The sequence below is a fragment of the Poecilia reticulata genome, chromosome 20, assembly GCF_904066995.2.
Source record: "Poecilia reticulata chromosome 20, P_reticulata-male-v2, whole genome shotgun sequence".
Lineage (NCBI taxonomy): Eukaryota > Metazoa > Chordata > Actinopteri > Cyprinodontiformes > Poeciliidae > Poecilia > Poecilia reticulata.
In genome coordinates, this window is record NC_088849.1 from 9531906 (window position 1) to 9544562 (window position 12657).

Genomic DNA, 12657 nt, shown 5'->3' on the forward strand with positions numbered 1-12657 from the left:
CCAAAGTCTGGAGGAAGACTGGGGAGAAGGAAATGCCAAAATGCCAGAAGTCCAGTGTCAAGAACCCACAGTCAGTGATGATCTGGGGAGCCATGTCAGCTGCTGGTGTTGGTCCACTGTGTTTTATCAAGGGCAGGGTCAATGCAGCAGCTATCAGGAGACTTTGGAGCACTTCATGCTTCCATCTGCTGAAAAGCTTTATGGAGATGAAGATTTCATTTTTCAGCACAACTTGGCACCTGCTCACAGTGCCAAAACCACTGACCATGGTATTACTGTGCTCAATTGGCCTGCCAACTCTCCTGACCTGAACCCCATAGAGAATCTGTGGGATATTGTGAAGAGAAAGTATGAGAAGCAACACCCAACACTCTGGATGAGCTTAAGGCCGCTATCGAAGCATCCTGGGCCTCCATAACACCTCCGCAGTGCCACAGGCTTATTGCCTCCATGCCACGCCGCATTGAAGGCTGCAAAAGGATTCCTGACCAGGTATTGAGTGCATAACTGAACATAAGTATTTGAAGGTTGACTTTTCTGGTATTAAAACACTTTTCTTTCATTGGTCGGATGAAATATGCTAATTTTTTGAGACAGGGCTTTTGGGTTTTCATGAGCTGTACGCCAAATCATCAGTATTAAAACAATAAAAGACCTGAAATATTTCAGTTGGTGTGCAAAGAATCTAAAATATATGACAGTTTAATTTTTATCATTACATTATGGAAAATAAAGAACTTTATCACAATATGCTAATTTTTTAGAAGGACCTGTATATATATTTATTATGAGTAGACATGAAATTATGTTTTTAAAAAAACAGGCATTACCATTGATGTCAAGACAGATGATTTTTGATCTCTCACTACCAAGCTCATTTGTGGCCTCACAGTAAAACACTCCCGGCTCAGTAGCATTGAAGCTGTAAACCTGCCCTGAAGAGACGTTAAAGGATCCACGTTTGCTGTTCTTGAACCAGGTGAATCTGGGTGGAGGTGTGGCTCTGCTGGAGCAGCTCAGGTCCAGCTACCTGTTGACACCAAACCTGATGGACTGATGGATGCTGAGGTGTTTCTAGGAGCATCTGAGGAAAATGAGACACATGAACTTTATTGATCAGAAACAGCTGAACCATGACCTGCTGATAGGATCACTTACATGAAACACTGAGAGTCACTTTTGTCTCTGCTGTCTTGTCTCCTCCAATCACAGGATATCTGGCAGAACATGTGATGTTGTATCATGTGTGTGTCTGACAGAGTGAATCTCATCTGGATTTTAGTTGTAAAGGTTCATCTGTGTTTTTCTCTGTTTTAGATCAGAAACTTGTTGGAGATTCCAGGTGAGTTCAGAAGGCTTCACCTCTGACACAGAGGTGAAGCTGAGCAGGTTACAGTGACAAACTCATGCTCCTTCAGGTCAGGCGGAACATTAATGCTGGGAGTCAGAGAAGCATCTGAAATTTCACATTAGACACATATTAGACACACATAGACACATTAGACACACATTTAACTGATGTTCTATGTGTGTGTCACATAGAAACATATGTCCATATAAATATGTCCATAAATATGTACATATTTATACATATATAAATATGTAAGAAAACATGATTGTTGAGTGTTTAATCCCTCGGGTCTGTCGCGTATCAAGATTCGATACACATAGGTTAAATCCGGGGCGTGCGAGAGTGGGGGGGGATTGCGGACCCCCAATCTCGAAAAGTTAGAACTGTCCCAGCAAATGAAATAATAAAAGAATCCTGTATTGAAACAATATCAATATAAAAAAGGCAATAGAAACAAAGAACGAAGACAATCTGCCATTCATCTAAGAAAAGCATAAGAATTAATTTAGGTCCCCCCACCATTATTAGAACAATGTTCAGTCCAAAGTCAAGGAGGAGCAACAGCTGCGCTGCTGAATGACACAAGCTGCGTTAGAGCGGCTGGAGAGAGGAGCTAGCTGTTAGCTGTGGCTCAGCATCACTCACAAAAAACCCTCCAGTAAGTAAATACTGGACTTATAAGCAAAAGACATGTCACAGATTTTATTTACTTTCACTGCTCAATAGGAAGAAACGCATTAACAATAAAAATGAGGCCACAGTTCGTTATTTTATTACTTATTTTGAATCATGATAAACTGCCACCTAAGGCCTGAAAATCAAAACTAAACTGCTACATTTCTTTCATAGACTTAGCTCCTTTTTCTGTCTAAGTTAGCCAATATTTCAATTATATTTACCTCTCTAACTCTTACTTTAATAAGAAGAGTTTGAAACTGGAGCAGCTGAGTTACCAATAGCCGGCAGCTCAGTATGGCAGACGAAAACAGAGGGGCTACTGCAGCCGACAGTAAATAAAAATAAAGAAAAAATAAAGTAGGCTATGCCTTTATTTCTTAAAATATCCATCCATCAGATTTGCACAGCCGGTGCACATTTTAAAGGATACTGACTGGTTCTCAGACCGCAGAATTAAGAAAACAGCACATTTCAAATTGGTCTTTTAATGCATGTGGCCTTCCTAAGACACAGCTGTTAGCATATTGTGATAAAGTTAATTATTTTCCATAATGTAATGATAAAAATTAAACTGTCTGATATTTTAGATTTATTCCACACCATCTGAAATATTCAGGTCTTTTATTGTTTTAATACTGATGATTTGGCGTACAGCTCATGAAAACCCAAAATACGTGTCTCAAAAATTAGCATATCATGAAAGGTTCTCTGAACGAGCAGTTAACCTCATCATCTGAATCAACAAAGTAACTCTAAACACCTGCAAAAGATTCCTGAGGCTTTTAAAAACTCCCAGCCTGGTTCATTACTCAAAACCGCAATCATGGGTAAGACTGCTGACCTGACTGCTGTCCAGAAGGCCATCATTGACACCTTCAACAAGAGGGTAAGACACAGAAATACATTTCTGAACGAATAGCATGTTTGCAGAGTGCTGTATGAAGTGGGAAGTCTGTGGGAAGGAAAAAGCGTGGCAGAAAACGCTGCACAACGAGAAGAGGTGACCGGACCCTGAGGAAGATTGTGGAGAAGGGCCGATTCCAGACCTTGGGGGACCTGTGGAAGCAGTGGACTGAGTCTGGAGTAGAAACATTTAGAGCCACCGTGCACAGGCGTGTGCAGGAAAGGGGCTATAGGTGCTGCATTCCCCAGGTCAAGCCACTTTTGAACCAGAAACGGTGGCAGAAGCGCCTGACCTGGGCTACAGAGAAGCAGCACTGGACTGTTGATCAGTGGTCCAAAGTACTTTTTTCAGATGAAAGCAAATTTTGCATGTCATTCAAAACTCAAGGTGCCAAAGTCTGGAGGAAGACTGGGGAGAAGGAAATGCCAAAATGCCAGAAGTCCAGTGTCAAGAACCCACAGTCAGTGATGATCTGGGGAGCCATGTCAGCTGCTGGTGTTGGTCCACTGTGTTTTATCAAGGGCAGGGTCAATGCAGCAGCTATCAGGAGACTTTGGAGCACTTCATGCTTCCATCTGCTGAAAAGCTTTATGGAGATGAAGATTTCATTTTTCAGCACAACTTGGCACCTGCTCACAGTGCCAAAACCACTGACCATGGTATTACTGTGCTCAATTGGCCTGCCAACTCTCCTGACCTGAACCCCATAGAGAATCTGTGGGATATTGTGAAGAGAAAGTATGAGAAGCAACACCCAACACTCTGGATGAGCTTAAGGCCGCTATCGAAGCATCCTGGGCCTCCATAACACCTCCGCAGTGCCACAGGCTTATTGCCTCCATGCCACGCCGCATTGAAGGCTGCAAAAGGATTCCTGACCAGGTATTGAGTGCATAACTGAACATAAGTATTTGAAGGTTGACTTTTCTGGTATTAAAACACTTTTCTTTCATTGGTCGGATGAAATATGCTAATTTTTTGAGACAGGGCTTTTGGGTTTTCATGAGCTGTACGCCAAAATCATCAGTATTAAAACAATAAAAGACCTGAAATATTTCAGTTGGTGTGCAAAGAATCTAAAATATATGACAGTTTAATTTTTATCATTACATTATGGAAAATAAAGAACTTTATCACAATATGCTAATTTTTTAGAAGGACCTGTATATATATTTATTATGAGTAGACATGAAATTATGTTTTTAAAAAACAGGCATTACCATTGATGTCAAGACAGATGATTTTTGATCTCTCACTACCAAGCTCATTTGTGGCCTCACAGTAAAACACTCCCGGCTCAGTAGCATTGAAGCTGTAAACCTGCCCTGAAGAGACGTTAAAGGATCCACGTTTGCTGTTCTTGAACCAGGTGAATCTGGGTGGAGGTGTGGCTCTGCTGGAGCAGCTCAGCTCCACCCAGCTACCTGTTGACACCAAACCTGATGGACTGATGGATGCTGAGGTGTTTCTAGGAGCATCTGAGGAAAATGAGACACATGAACTTTATTGATCAGAAACAGCTGAACCATGAACCATGACCTGCTGATAGGATCACTTACATGAAACACTGAGAGTCACTTTTGTCTCTGCTGTCTTGTCTCCTCCAATCACAGGATATCTGGCAGAACATGTGATGTTGTATCCATCATGTGTGTCTGACAGAGTGAATCTCATCTGGATTTTAGTTGTAAAGGTTCCATCTGTGTTTTTCTCTGGTTTTAGATCAGAAACTTGTTGGAGATTCCAGGTGAGTTCAGAAGGCTTCACCTCTGGACACAGAGGTGAAGCTGAGCAGGTTACAGTGACAAACTCATGCTCCTTCAGGTCAGGCGGAACATTAATGCTGGGAGTCAGAGAAGCATCTGAAATTTCACATTAGACACATATTAGACACACATTAGACACATTAGACACACATTTAACTGATGTTCTATGTGTGTGTCACATAGAACACATATGTCCATATAAATATGTACATATTTATATGTATAAATATGTACATATTTATACATATATAAATATGTAAGAAAACATGATTGTTGAGTGTTTAATCCCTCGGGTCTGTCGCGTATCAAGATTCCGATTACACATAGGTGTAAATCCCGGGGCGCGCGAGAGTGGGGGGGGGATTGCGGACCCCCCAATCTCGGAAAAGTTTAGAACTGTCCCAGCAAATGAAATAATAAAAGAAATCCTTGTATTGAAACAATATCAATATAAAAAAGGCAATAGAAACAAAGAACGAAGACAATCTGCCATTCATCTAAGAAAAGCATAAGAATTAATTTTTAGGTCCCCCCCACCATTATTAGAACAATGGTTCAGTCCAAAGTCAAGGAGGAGCAACAGCTGCGCTGCTGAATGACACAAGCTGCGTTAGAGCGGCTGGAGAGAGGAGCTAGCTGTTAGCTGTGGCTCAGCATCACTCACAAAATCCCTCCAGTAAGTAAATACTGGACTTATAAAGCAAAAGACATGTCACAGATTTTATTTACTTTCACTGCTCAATAGGAAGAAACGCATTAACAATAAAAATGAGGCCACAGTTCGTTATTTTATTACTTATTTTGAATCATGATAAACTGCCACCTTATGCCTTGAAAATCAAAACTAAACTGCTACATTTCTTTCATAGACTTAGCTCCTTTTTCTGTCTAAGTTAGCCAATATTTCAATTATATTTACCTCTCTAACTCTTACTTTAATAAGAAGAGTTTGAAACTGGAGCAGCTGAGTTACCAATAGCCGGCAGCTCAGTATGGCAGACGAAAACAGAGGGGCTACTGCAGCCGACAGTAAATAAAAATAAAGAAAAAATAAAGTAGGCTATGCCTTTATTTCTTAAAATATCCATCCATCAGATTTGCACAGCCGGTGCACATTTTAAAGGATACTGACTGGTTCTCAGACCGCAGAATTAAGAAAACAGCACATTTCAAATTGGTCTTTTAATGCATGTGGCCTTCCTAAGACACAGCTGTTAGCATATTGTGATAAAGTTAATTATTTTCCATAATGTAATGATAAAAATTAAACTGTCTGATATTTTAGATTTATTCCACACCATCTGAAATATTTCAGGTCTTTTATTGTTTTAATACTGATGATTTTGGCGTACAGCTCATGAAAACCCAAAATACGTGTCTCAAAAAATTAGCATATCATGAAAAGGTTCTCTGAACGAGCAGTTAACCTCATCATCTGAATCAACAAAGTAACTCTAAACACCTGCAAAAGATTCCTGAGGCTTTTAAAAACTCCCAGCCTGGTTCATTACTCAAAACCGCAATCATGGGTAAGACTGCTGACCTGACTGCTGTCCAGAAGGCCATCATTGACACCTTCAACAAGAGGGTAAGACACAGAAATACATTTCTGAACGAATAGCATGTTTGCAGAGTGCTGTATGAAGTGGGAAGTCTGTGGGAAGGAAAAAGCGTGGCAGAAAACGCTGCACAACGAGAAGAGGTGACCGGACCCTGAGGAAGATTGTGGAGAAGGGCCGATTCCAGACCTTGGGGGACCTGTGGAAGCAGTGGACTGAGTCTGGAGTAGAAACATTTAGAGCCACCGTGCACAGGCGTGTGCAGGAAAGGGGCTATAGGTGCTGCATTCCCCAGGTCAAGCCACTTTTGAACCAGAAACGGTGGCAGAAGCGCCTGACCTGGGCTACAGAGAAGCAGCACTGGACTGTTGATCAGTGGTCCAAAGTACTTTTTTCAGATGAAAGCAAATTTTGCATGTCATTCAAAACTCAAGGTGCCAAAGTCTGGAGGAAGACTGGGGAGAAGGAAATGCCAAAATGCCAGAAGTCCAGTGTCAAGAACCCACAGTCAGTGATGATCTGGGGAGCCATGTCAGCTGCTGGTGTTGGTCCACTGTGTTTTATCAAGGGCAGGGTCAATGCAGCAGCTATCAGGAGACTTTGGAGCACTTCATGCTTCCATCTGCTGAAAAGCTTTATGGAGATGAAGATTTCATTTTTCAGCACAACTTGGCACCTGCTCACAGTGCCAAAACCACTGACCATGGTATTACTGTGCTCAATTGGCCTGCCAACTCTCCTGACCTGAACCCCATAGAGAATCTGTGGGATATTGTGAAGAGAAAGTATGAGAAGCAACACCCAACACTCTGGATGAGCTTAAGGCCGCTATCGAAGCATCCTGGGCCTCCATAACACCTCCGCAGTGCCACAGGCTTATTGCCTCCATGCCACGCCGCATTGAAGGCTGCAAAAGGATTCCTGACCAGGTATTGAGTGCATAACTGAACATAAGTATTTGAAGGTTGACTTTTCTGGTATTAAAACACTTTTCTTTCATTGGTCGGATGAAATATGCTAATTTTTTGAGACAGGGCTTTTGGGTTTTCATGAGCTGTACGCCAAAGTCATCAGTATTAAAACAATAAAAGACCTGAAATATTTCAGTTGGTGTGCAAAGAATCTAAAATATATGACAGTTTAATTTTTATCATTACATTATGGAAAATAAAGAACTTTATCACAATATGCTAATTTTTTAGAAGGACCTGTATATATATTTATTATGAGTAGACATGAAATTATGTTTTTAAAAAAACAGGCATTACCATTGATGTCAAGACAGATGATTTTTGATCTCTCACTACCAAGCTCATTTGTGGCCTCACAGTAAAACACTCCCGGCTCAGTAGCATTGAAGCTGTAAACCTGCCCTGAAGAGACGTTAAAGGATCCACGTTTGCTGTTCTTGAACCAGGTGAATCTGGGTGGAGGTGTGGCTCTGCTGGAGCAGCTCAGCTCCACCCAGCTACCTGTTGACACCAAACCTGATGGACTGATGGATGCTGAGGTGTTTCTAGGAGCATCTGAGGAAAATGAGACACATGAACTTTATTGATCAGAAACAGCTGAACCATGAACCATGACCTGCTGATAGGATCACTTACATGAAACACTGAGAGTCACTTTTGTCTCTGCTGTCTTGTCTCCTCCAATCACAGGATATCTGGCAGAACATGTGATGTTGTATCCATCATGTGTGTCTGACAGAGTGAATCTCATCTGGATTTTAGTTGTAAAGGTTCCATCTGTGTTTTTCTCTGGTTTTAGATCAGAAACTTGTTGGAGATTCCAGGTGAGTTCAGAAGGCTTCACCTCTGGACACAGAGGTGAAGCTGAGCAGGTTACAGTGACAAACTCATGCTCCTTCAGGTCAGGCGGAACATTAATGCTGGGAGTCAGAGAAGCATCTGAAATTTCACATTAGACACATATTAGACACACATTAGACACATTAGACACACATTTAACTGATGTTCTATGTGTGTGTCACATAGAACACATATGTCCATATAAATATGTACATATTTATATGTATAAATATGTACATATTTATACATATATAAATATGTAAGAAAACATGATTGTTGAGTGTTTAATCCCTCGGGTCTGTCGCGTATCAAGATTCCGATTACACATAGGTGTAAATCCCGGGGCGCGCGAGAGTGGGGGGGGGATTGCGGACCCCCCAATCTCGGAAAAGTTTAGAACTGTCCCAGCAAATGAAATAATAAAAGAAATCCTTGTATTGAAACAATATCAATATAAAAAAGGCAATAGAAACAAAGAACGAAGACAATCTGCCATTCATCTAAGAAAAGCATAAGAATTAATTTTTAGGTCCCCCCCACCATTATTAGAACAATGGTTCAGTCCAAAGTCAAGGAGGAGCAACAGCTGCGCCGCTGAATGACACAAGCTGCGTTAGAGCGGCTGGAGAGAGGAGCTAGCTGTTAGCTGTGGCTCAGCATCACTCACAAAAAACCCTCCAGTAAGTAAATACTGGACTTATAAAGCAAAAGACATGTCACAGATTTTATTTACTTTCACTGCTCAATAGGAAGAAATGCATTAACAATAAAAATGAGGCCACAGTTCGTTATTTTATTACTTATTTTGAATCATGATAAACTGCCACCTTATGCCTTGAAAATCAAAACTAAACTGCTACATTTCTTTCATAGACTTAGCTCCTTTTTCTGTCTAAGTTAGCCAATATTTCAATTATATTTACCTCTCTAACTCTTACTTTAATAAGAAGAGTTTGAAACTGGAGCAGCTGAGTTACCAATAGCCGGCAGCTCAGTATGGCAGACGAAAACAGAGGGGCTACTGCAGCCGACAGTAAATAAAAATAAAGAAAAAATAAAGTAGGCTATGCCTTTATTTCTTAAAATATCCATCCATCAGATTTGCACAGCCGGTGCACATTTTAAAGGATACTGACTGGTTCTCAGACCGCAGAATTAAGAAAACAGCACATTTCAAATTGGTCTTTTAATGCATGTGGCCTTCCTAAGACACAGCTGTTAGCATATTGTGATAAAGTTAATTATTTTCCATAATGTAATGATAAAAATTAAACTGTCTGATATTTTAGATTTATTCCACACCATCTGAAATATTTCAGGTCTTTTATTGTTTTAATACTGATGATTTTGGCGTACAGCTCATGAAAACCCAAAATACGTGTCTCAAAAAATTAGCATATCATGAAAAGGTTCTCTGAACGAGCAGTTAACCTCATCATCTGAATCAACAAAGTAACTCTAAACACCTGCAAAAGATTCCTGAGGCTTTTAAAAACTCCCAGCCTGGTTCATTACTCAAAACCGCAATCATGGGTAAGACTGCTGACCTGACTGCTGTCCAGAAGGCCATCATTGACACCTTCAACAAGAGGGTAAGACACAGAAATACATTTCTGAACGAATAGCATGTTTGCAGAGTGCTGTATGAAGTGGGAAGTCTGTGGGAAGGAAAAAGCGTGGCAGAAAACGCTGCACAACGAGAAGAGGTGACCGGACCCTGAGGAAGATTGTGGAGAAGGGCCTATTCCAGACCTTGGGGGACCTGTGGAAGCAGTGGACTGAGTCTGGAGTAGAAACATTTAGAGCCACCGTGCACAGGCGTGTGCAGGAAAGGGGCTATAGGTGCTGCATTCCCCAGGTCAAGCCACTTTTGAACCAGAAACGGTGGCAGAAGCGCCTGACCTGGGCTACAGAGAAGCAGCACTGGACTGTTGATCAGTGGTCCAAAGTACTTTTTTCAGATGAAAGCAAATTTTGCATGTCATTCAAAACTCAAGGTGCCAAAGTCTGGAGGAAGACTGGGGAGAAGGAAATGCCAAAATGCCAGAAGTCCAGTGTCAAGAACCCACAGTCAGTGATGATCTGGGGAGCCATGTCAGCTGCTGGTGTTGGTCCACTGTGTTTTATCAAGGGCAGGGTCAATGCAGCAGCTATCAGGAGACTTTGGAGCACTTCATGCTTCCATCTGCTGAAAAGCTTTATGGAGATGAAGATTTCATTTTTCAGCACAACTTGGCACCTGCTCACAGTGCCAAAACCACTGACCATGGTATTACTGTGCTCAATTGGCCTGCCAACTCTCCTGACCTGAACCCCATAGAGAATCTGTGGGATATTGTGAAGAGAAAGTATGAGAAGCAACACCCAACACTCTGGATGAGCTTAAGGCCGCTATCGAAGCATCCTGGGCCTCCATAACACCTCCGCAGTGCCACAGGCTTATTGCCTCCATGCCACGCCGCATTGAAGGCTGCAAAAGGATTCCTGACCAGGTATTGAGTGCATAACTGAACATAAGTATTTGAAGGTTGACTTTTCTGGTATTAAAACACTTTTCTTTCATTGGTCGGATGAAATATGCTAATTTTTTGAGACAGGGCTTTTGGGTTTTCATGAGCTGTACGCCAAAGTCATCAGTATTAAAACAATAAAAGACCTGAAATATTTCAGTTGGTGTGCAAAGAATCTAAAATATATGACAGTTTAATTTTTATCATTACATTATGGAAAATAAAGAACTTTATCACAATATGCTAATTTTTAGAAGGACCTGTATATATATTTATTATGAGTAGACATGAAATTATGTTTTTTAAAAAAACATGCATTACCATTGATGTCAAGACAGATGATTTTTGATCTCTCACTACCAAGCTCATTTGTGGCCTCACAGTAAAACACTCCCGGCTCAGTAGCATTGAAGCTGTAAACCTGCCCTGAAGAGACGTTAATGGATCCACGTTTGCTGTTCTTGAACCAGGTGAATCTGGGTGGAGGTGTGGCTCTGCTGGAGCAGCTCAGCTCCACCCAGCTACCTGTTGACACCAAACCTGATGGACTGATGGATGCTGAGGTGTTTCTAGGAGCATCTGAGGAAAATGAGACACATGAACTTTATTGATCAGAAACAGCTGAACCATGACCTGCTGATAGGATCACTTACATGAAACACTGAGAGTCACTTTTGTCTCTGCTGTCTTGTCTCCTCCAATCACAGGATATCTGGCAGAACATGTGATGTTGTATCCATCATGTGTGTCTGACAGAGTGATGTTCTTCTGGATTTTAGTTGTAAAGGTTCCATCTGTGTTTTTCTCTGGTTTTAGATCAGAAACTTGTTGGAGATTCCAGGTGAGTTCAGAAGGCTTCACCTCTGGACACAGAGGTGAAGCTGAGCAGGTTACAGTGACAGACTGATGCTCCTTCAGGTCAGAGCGAACATTAATGCTGGGAGTCAGAGAAGCATCTGAAATTTCACATTAGACACACATTTAACTGATGTTCTATGTGTGTGTCACATATTTATATATGTAAGAAAACATGATTGTTGAGTGTTTAATCCCTCGGGTCTGTCGCGTATCAAGATTCCGATTACACATAGGTGTAAATCCCGGGGCGCGCGAGAGTGGGGGGGGATTGCGGACCCCCCAATCTCGGAAAAGTTTAGAACTGTCCCAGCAAATGAAATAATGAAAGAAATCCTTGTATTGAAACAATATCAATATAAAAAAGGCAATAGAAACAAAGAACTAAGACAATCTGCCATTCATCTAAGAAAAGCATAAGAATTAATTTTTAGGTCCCCCCCACCATTATTAGAACAATGGTTCAGTCCAAAGTCAAGGAGGAGCAACAGCTGCGCTGCTGAATGACACAAGCTGCGTTAGAGCGGCTGGAGAGAGGAGCTAGCTGTTAGCTGTGGCTCAGCATCACTCACAAAAAACCCTCCAGTAAGTAAATACTGGACTTATAAAGCAAAAGACATGTCACAGATTTTATTTACTTTCACTGCTCAATAGGAAGAAACGCATTAACAATAAAAATGAGGCCACAGTTCGTTATTTTATTACTTATGTTGAATCATGATAAACTGCCACCTTATGCCTTGGAAATCAAAACTAACTAAACTGCTACATTTCTTTCATAGACTTAGCTCCTTTTTCTGTCTAAGTTAGCCAATATTTAAATTATATTTACCTCTCTAACTCTTACTTTAATAAGAAGAGTTTGAAACTGGAGCAGCTGAGTTACCAATAGCCGGCAGCTCAGTATGGGAGACGAAAACAGAGGGGCTACTGCAGCCGACAGTAAATAAAAATAAAGTAAACATAAAGTAGGCTATGCCTTTATTTCTTAAAATATCCATCCATCAGATTTGCACAGCCGGTCCACATTAAAGGATACTGACTGAATCTCAGACCGCAGAATTAAGATAACAGCACATTTCAAATTGGTCTTTTAATGCATGTGGCCTTCCTAAGACACAGCTGTAATCAATCTGTATATATATATGTATGTATATATATATATATATATATATATATATATATATATATATATATATATATATATATATATATATATATAT